Source organism: Lontra canadensis, unplaced genomic scaffold (assembly GCF_010015895.1).
Source record: "Lontra canadensis isolate GAN:19392208 unplaced genomic scaffold, GSC_riverotter_1.0 scaffold23, whole genome shotgun sequence".
Taxonomy (NCBI): domain Eukaryota; kingdom Metazoa; phylum Chordata; class Mammalia; order Carnivora; family Mustelidae; genus Lontra; species Lontra canadensis.
The window spans coordinates 17,736,540-17,745,727 of NW_022631017.1; positions in this window are offsets into that span (position 1 = coordinate 17,736,540).

Sequence of the window (9,188 nt, forward strand, 5' to 3'; positions counted from 1 at the left end):
ATTTCTCTTTCCAGTTAAGTTGCTGTGCAAGAATCGTCCTATTTGGGGCTGAGATAAAAGAGTAGTTTATACATTGGTACTTAGTTGAAGTGGAACAAACTGAAGAGGAAATGATATGGTAGGAGGGTATCAGGTTCTTGACAAGTTTTGGTATGTTTAGTTGTTCCAAGCACTTGGGGAAAGTTCCATTTGTCTTCTCTTTGATTGGTTTCTTCAAATTGACAATCTTATTTACCAAGTTTACATACCACATTCGGGTACATGGGACGTGGACCTTCTGAGGGATGGAGCACTTAGATTCTTATGTTTGCCTCCAGCCATCCCATCTCAGGTGTCGCCATGTCAAGTCCATGATTACCAGGGCTTTGCAATTTCAATCTCTGGGATTTCAGGCTCTTTGGTCCTGTTACACATATATTCTCTTAAAATTTTCCTTGAAATAATCATTGAGTTTATACTTTGAAGCTTTCTGAATGTTGATTCCAACCTCCAAATCAAATCTCAGTGCAGAGCACCTCATTACATCATCATGTTCTTTTATCAATCAGCAGTGTTAACTTTCTGAGATGTAAGGAAGGATAATATCCACCACAGACATAACCTGAATCTGGGCTACTCTTTTATCTTTTGTTGTGGAGGTAATGACAGTTTACTTTTTTCTTCATGGCAGATAAATAGTTAAAAAGAGGGGCCAGTATATGATGGAGTAAATGACAATGTCAGTAACAGAAAACGGTTTATATGTGCTTGGCAAAAGGGGTCAGTTGTAAGCATAAAGTCTATCAGTGACCCATTCTGTGTTTCCAAGAAGGGAGAATCATTAAAGTTTAGGCATGGGAACCTAAGATAAATGTCACTGCTACTCTCTCTCTCTCTCTCTCTTATATATATATATATATATATTTTATTTATTTATTTATTTATTTATTTTTTGTCCTCCAAACCTTAATTAAACAATGGTCACTCCATACAGAAAATGTTGAAATTTAACAGTAAAGAGGCTTTTCAGGTGAATCCAATTGGCAAAAGGATGTTTGCAATCACTTAGAAAGAGAAATTAACATGGATTTAAGCCAGTGACAGAGGCACCTAGATGTTAGCTCTTACACCTCCCTCTGTATCATTCTTGCATCCAGTCCCCAAGTCATAATGGTTTTCCTTCTAAATAATTCTCAGATCCATTCATTTTTTTTTCTATATCCTCTTCCTCAATCCTAGCTATATGGATTGCTTCAATAACATTTTAATTGGTTTCCTGTATTTAACTCTTTCTCTTTTCTTTCTTCCTTCTCCTCCCTCTTTCTTTCTTTCTTCTTTCAAGATTTTATTTATTTATTTGACAAAGAGAGAGAAACCAAGAGAGGGTATACAAGCAGGGGGAGTAGGAGAGGAAGAAGCAGGCTTCCCTGTGAGCAGGGCCCCCGATGTGGAGCTCAATGTGGGGCTCCATCACAGGACCCTTGGCATGGAGACTAGGGAGCAGGGAAACATTGGCCAGAGGACAATGAGGGCATAGTGATGTTGTATACAGAGCTCCTTCTTTGCCTCCCACACAGAAAGTATAGAAAAGGAGCTATTCCCTATAACCAATAAATATCTTTATTTTTTTAAAAGATTTTATTTATTTATTTGACAGGCAGAGATCACAAGTAGGCAGAGAGGCCGGCAGAGAGAGAGGGAGAAACAGGCTCCCTGCTGAGCAGAAAGCCTGATGCAGGGCTCTATCCCAGGACCCTGAGATCATGACCCAAGCCGAAGGCAAAGGCATTAACCCACTAAGCCACCCAGGTGTCCCACCAATTAATATCTTTAAAGGAAATGAAACTCAATTTGTTTCTCAGTGATATATTCCATAAACGTTAACAGGAAGGGAAACCCTTATTGTGCATGGTGGCTGAGTTAAATTCTGAATTTTAGTATTATGCTTTTTTCAGGAATAGTTATAAACATTATATATAAGCAATTATAGAGAGCTTATAATTTATTATTAAAGGGTGATAAAATGGAGATATAAAAGAGAAAACCTATGTTTTCCTTTAAGATAATGAATTATTTGTTAAAATGATAAGATAAACCCACATTAGCAAAGAGAAAATAAAAGCCACAAGAAGCAGCCCTGCAGAAAGATCACTCCAGCATTTTATAAATATCCAGTGTTATTTTCCTTATTTCATTTTTAAGGCTTTTATTGTGTCTACCATGAAAGCTATTTTATTTTGTTGTACATTAGAAGGAGACGAGAATGTGCTTAAGGGAATTTGATCCAATTAGTATTACAATGCTGACCTTTAGTAAAGAACACACCAAATGAGTTCAAGAGTAGGATTGAAATAGATAGGTTATACACTGCATATATTCTAAAGGTTCAAAAGTGTAAAAAATTTTACTTTGTGATTATAAGCAAGTGCATTAGAAGATTTTATAATCTGAATTGTTCGTAGCTGTAGGACATAATTTCAATAAACTATTCTTAAGGGAGAAATATAGTCAAATGAAGCTGAACCATGTAACAAAATTAACAATATGCATTAGGTAACTACTTCCTTCTAAATGTGTTGATATCATCAAGTCTTATCTCTCCTTCTATCTGTAGAAGCAGTTAAAACCTAAAATAGCAAATTTCTTCTACAGTTCTCCAGTTGGTGTTTTTACAAAATTTGTGAAATTATTTTATAAACCACTTAATAAGACATATCTTCATAGTCATTGTTACACTGCTATCTGGTGTATTTTTTAAAAATAAAATTTTAAGTGTAGATGTAAGCAAAAAAAATCTAGCTGCAAAGTAGAGCAAATTAATTTCTCCTTATTTTTCTCAGGGTCATGACAATTCAATTTTTATCACTTGGGAGTATTGCACTTAAATGAGGCCATGAAAAATAATTTTGAGTACCTAAAATAAGGCAGTTCAGGAATGAAGAGATGCAGAATTTAACAAAAGTGGACTTTATTTTACCTAGTAAATGTATTTCCAAATTTATATATGCAAATAGGGAATTATTTTCACATGTAAGTGGTATCTAAACTTTCCTGAGTGAATGCTATTGCCAAGGGAATGATCGTATTCATCCTCGTTCCAACCAGCATGTCCAAATTAATCCCATAATCAGTATCAGGAGATGTATCTACAGTGGCCCTTGCTTTACTCATAATCGGGCTGGAAAAATATCTTTGGCTGCTTTAACAATATCTTTGGCTGCTGGCTATTTGGGAACCAATCTCAGGGGGTAAATCTTTGAAGCCTTTCTGTGTAGTGGCCTGTCTAAACTCACTTCTGCTCCAGTGGCTTGAAAATCCAGCACTTACTTATTCCCTGGTGTTTTGGATTTCATCATCCATGCTCTTAACATCTTCCCGTGTGTGCTGTAGATCCTGGAATCTACTACCCTACTCAATAACTTCACTTCAGCCATTCTCCCTTCTTTTTGCTTCATTATCATTGCCTCTTTACTGGATTATTAACATCAACAAACATATATGTTACAGTTTTCCCCATTTTTAAAAAATATTTTATTTATTTATTTGAAGGGGGGAGAGAGAAAGAGCTCAACCAGGAGGAGTAGCAGAGGCAGAGGGAGAAGCAAGACCTCCCGCTGAGCAGGGAAGCCTGACTTGGGACTCCCAAGACCTTGGGAACCTGACCTGAGCCAAAGGCAGAAGCTTAACTAAGTAAGCCACCCGGGCAATTTTCCCCATTTTTAAAACAAAACAAAACAAAAAACAAAAAGCCTCCTTTGACCTCACATTCTCTTTCTGCTGTTGCCCAATTCTTTGCTCTCCTCTCTAGCAAATCTATGTATTTCTTTTAAAATATTCTTTGTTTTAGTAGGTGCCACTTCATTACCTCCATTCTCAAACTTATTCCAGTTTTTCAGTCTTCAACTCTCTACGAAAATTGCTCTTATCTAGGTCACCAATAACCTTCACAGTAATGAATCACAATTCTGATCCTCATCTTTCTAGACTTGTCAGCAACATTTGAAGAAGTCTTTCTCTCTGTTTGAAACATTGTCTTGTCTTCTGGAATATCATTCGTGCTTATTTTCAATTATTTTTACCTGGGTCTGATTCATCTTCCCCACAGCTAGCCTCGGCATGTTCCAAGTTCAGTTCTAAGCCATCTTCTTTTCTGTAACTGCAAAGCCTCTCCTTCCTTCTCAGGGTGTTAATCTCATTTACATGCTGATGACTCTCCCATGGCATTCTCAGCCCTGACTTTTCTCCTAATTTATATATTTGTGCCCACAAATTCCAACTTGATATCTCCTTTAGGATACATACTAATTATCACAGTTTAGTGTATTTTAAAACAAAGTTTTGGTAATTCCCTTTTGAATCTTCTTTATACTAACACAGTGGCTTTCAACTGGAGGTCATTTCATTCCCAAGAAGACATTTGACAAAGACTGGAAATATTTTTGGATGTTGCAATGAGAGGATGCATGCCAATGGCATTTACAATGCTCAGATGGTCACCTACAACAAAGAGTTATCTTACTTAAAGTGTATGCCTTCATTTTGCTTCCCTTTTATTTTCATACCCAACCTTTAGCACACCTTGTCAACTCCACTTTCAGAAAACATGTGCAATTTCTCTTCAGTTCCCATGCTATTTCTCCAGTCTGCACAACTATCACCTTTCACCCAGAATAACTCACCTCCTGCACTAGTTCATCTCTTCTGCTAATACAGATGAAAATTCTACACATCAGCTATAATGATCTTTTTAAAACAAAATTAGAGAACTTCAAAACTTTTCTATCTCAGAATAAAATCCAAAGCTTTTACTTGTATTTGTTTTTCATTTATCTGTCTCACTCTGCTAAAGATAATCTCTAAGAGAGCAGTCTGGTTTTTTTTTTTTTTTAATTGCAGAATTTCAGAGCCTAGAAGAATATGGTGTACACAGTAGGTGCATAATACATATTTATGAATTGAATGAATGACCACAAATTTAGTCTTGATGACCCAACCAGCTAGTAAGGATCTTTTAATTACCACTGTGTGGACAATATTAACTGCAGGGTAGGTCATGACGTTATATCAGAACATATTTTTTAAAGGAGGCTCTATGCCTGACATGAAGCTCCAACCTGAGATCAAGAGTCACGTGCTCTACCAACTAAGGCAGCCAAGTGTCCCCAGAATTTACATTTAAAATGTCCTTTCTTAGCCAAATAGAATGGTTGCAGTCCTGATGTGGGGTTTTGGAATATAGGTGAGGTTCAGTGGGGTGGAGTCCAGAGCCATGACCAAGAAAGAATGCTTGAGACATCTTTAATGCAAAATGGTGGTTTATTAAAGCATGGGGACCTGTGTAGAGAAAGAGCTGCTGCCCTGGGGTTGTAAAGGGTGACTGATTATATATTATGGGATTGGGGGAGGTAAGGAAAAAAGGAGGTTTAAAAAGGATTTTCATATGTTAAAGAATGCTCACAGGATAGAACTCTTGCCATTGTCAAGTTAAGGTTAGTTTTTCCCTCTAGCAAGGCATTAACATGAAGATAGTTGGGAACTTCCTGGAGGAACTTTACAGTCTGCTACTTCAAATATCTGTCAATGGGCTGCATAGTATAAGGACATTTAATTTTATCTACATTTCCTTCTGGAAGCCATTGCTAAGGCTTTTGTAAGTAAACTGAGGGGAAACTCAGGTCTTGCAGGATTGTGGTCTCTACAAGTTAACTATTTGTTTTTCCTTTCCTTAGCTTTAGGGCAGCTAGGAGGGCATGAGAAATGTCACATATATCCCATCTGGGGTAGGGGGTGTTGTGGAGTGTCAGCTTCTGTGTTGTCCTCAGCTTGCCTTCTTTTCCCTCATCAGTCCTACGTTAGTCCTCCAAGAAAAGAAATTATGAGTGGTTTATGAAATCAAATTCCCATTTCCCTTTCCGATACATTGAATTAGGTCCAAATTTTTTCTATCTGAACTACTATAAAATCCCTTCACCCACCATAAGGCCCCATCTTTTCTTATTCAGATTCACCTTTCCCTGCATAAAAATTATTTAAAGGTAACTCATTGTTTACCAAATTAAGGAAAAGTTTTTATCTTCTTGGTATTTATGTCATTGACAGTATATGTTCAAATTATTTTTCCAGTTTTAGTTTTAACTATTCCTTCATACAGATTCTAAATTTTAGTCACTGAGCAACTCTACATTGGCTTTGTAGTCCATGTTTTTGAGACTCCCTGCTTTCATTTACCTTGTACTAGGTGGGATGATAGGATTCCTTTCTCATTTGCCACAACATCCCACACTTTGATGTTGTATTCAGTCCTTGAAGTCCATCTCAAATAGCACTCTCCCTCATTAACACCCTCCTCTCTACCCTGAAAGTAATTTCTCTTTCCCTTGAGTGCCACTGAGTTCTGTTAGTACATCTTGCCTGGCTTATCTTCCTCTACCAAGTGTTAAAATTACTTATATATTTGTCTTTTCTCTCCTCTTAGATGAAAAATTCTTAAGGAAAATGATGAATTTAAAAAAAAATTATAACTTTTGTAAAACTTACGTATATATACTTAGACTTAATATAACCTTATAAAATGTGTGCAAGCTTTGTGTTTTCAATAGCATTTAAGTTCCTTGAGATCTACAACTGTGTCTATTTTCTGTGGGTCATTTTACATTATATAAAATAATTTTGACTACCATCTTTCTTAGATCCATAATAAAAGCTCAAAAGTAGTTATTGAACAAAATTTCATCCAAAAGATTTTAAATGTATGATTAAGATAATAGTGTTACAAATATATGTTCTTAAATTTATGCTGAAGTAAATTTTGAGCTTTATTTTTAAGGAAAGACCTACCAAATACATGAGCTTACTGTCTTTACCTTTGAAAACAATTTAAAATAACATTGCTATCTTTGATGGTATTAGTTTTCCTTGTAATATAGCCAAACAAAACTCCTTCCTGGACTCAAAAGGTATCATTATCCTGATGAATATATAGAGATTTTATCCTTCTCATTTCTTTCATTTTCCTTTCCCTGCTGAGATAACTTCTATATGTTTTTAAGAACCATATAAACTGTTTCCTGCAGAAAACTTTTCCTGACCTTCCCAGTGTAATTCTGATTGAAGACTTTTCCTACCTTGTAATTACAATAATCACAAAATGCTGTTTTCTAATTTTTCTTTGTATCAGATCATCATTGAATTTCTTACATAACTAACAAAGTTAGCACATTACAAAACCAGCAGAAGTCACCCCTTGAATATATTTTAATCATCTTGATTATATATTTAATCACCTGGGTGGCTCAGTTGATTAAGTCTCTGACTCATGGTTTCTGGCTCAGGTCAGGATCTCATGGGTGGTGAAATGGAGACTGCGAGGGGCTCCATGCTGTGGGGGTGGGGAGGGAGACTTCTTGAAGATTCTCTTCCTCTGCTCCTCCCTTCACACATGCTATATTAGCTTTTCTCCTTCTCAAATAAATAAATCCTAAAAAACAAAAACAAAAACCCACAAAAAACCAAAAACCAAAAAAAAACCCTGTGTATTTGAACCGATTACCTGTTCAGAAGTGGAGTAATCATTATACCATTCTCAAGGTCTCATTCCTGCCTGAGGGGTCTGGCCCCAAAACACATACCATTATTCTGATATCATCAGTCTTTCTCTTTACTGAATATTCTCTCCTGGTATACATATGCCAAGTGTCACCTATTTTAAACAACATACTACTTTTATACATAATTGCCTAATTGTAACCCTACTGTTCTTTCTTGCTTTCCTTCTTTTCACAGCCAAACTTTCCAAAAAAGTAGTTAAAATTTCCTGTTCCCCTTCCCTAATGCTCCTCAAACCAAGAAATTCTGACTTTGGTCTCTGTGATGATTAATCTTATCTGTCAATCTAGTTAACCCTTCTGTAAAGGTATTATTTTTAAAGATCAGACTAACATTTGAATAGTAGACTTTGGGTAAAGTAGATAACCCTCCATAATACAGATGTGTATCCAATCATTTGATGACCCTCATTTAAAAAAAAAAAAAATGACTAGCTTCCTATGGGGGGGCGGGGTACTCTGCCAGCAGACTGCCTTCAAACTCAAACTGCAACTCCTCCTTGGGTCCCCAGTTTACTTGCCTACCCTGCAGATTTTGGACTTGCTAGCCTCTAAAATTGTGTGAACCAATTCCTTAAAATACATCTCTCTAGACAGATTATAGACAGACAGGTAGACACAAAGATATGGATATACATACATGCACATCCTATTGGTTCTCTTTTTCTGGAGAATCCTGACTCACACAGTTCTACCTTACCTCTCAAATGGCTCTACTCTGCTTACCAGTGACCTCCTCTCTACCCAGTCTTGTCATACTATTTTAAACTTTTCCTACCATTTAAGTATTTTCAGACCCTGTTATCTTTTACTTCCCACGTTTTCCATCAAGTCTCATAACTTCAAGTGCTACATACATATAGACAATTCCAAGATTCATTTGAGATCTCTTTCCTCAAACATATATATCTCTTTATATGCTTTGGTGTCAAAAATTGAGCTCCTAATCTTTCTCTTCATTGTGTCCTTGCTCTCAACATTTACTTCAAAATTGCAGTGGAAAACCTGTTAGTCACCCATAATTCTTCATCAATATCTACCTCCAAACAGATACCAAATTCACTCAAGTATGTGTATGTGAGAATGTGTGTGTGCGTGTATGTGTGTTAGGAGAATTCTAGGTTTGTAGTTGTTTTTTCTCATTACTCTAAAGATATCATTCCATTATTTTCTGGCTTCCATTATTTCTGTTGAGAGGTAAACTTTTATTCCTATTATTTCTATTGAAAATAATTCAACAATTCTCAGGCTAATTTGAAGATTTTTTTCTTTGCCTTTGGTTTAAAGCAGTTTTCCTCAGATTCTCTTAAGTATAGTCTGCTTCTGAATAAAACTACTGTCACATTGTCTGCCCCATTCTCTCTCTTTCTACAATCTATTAATATAGGTCTTATACACTTTAATGAAATCCCATATATTCATTTTATAGCCTCTTTCTCACATATCGTAACTGTTTCCTCTTCATGTTTCAGATTGATTATTGTCTATTGACCTGTATTTTCATTTATTATTCCCTGCCTAGAAAGTTATTACACCCATCTGCTGAATCCTTAATTTTTGTGATTGTATTTTTGCTGGTTTAGAATTTATTGCATCTTGATTCCA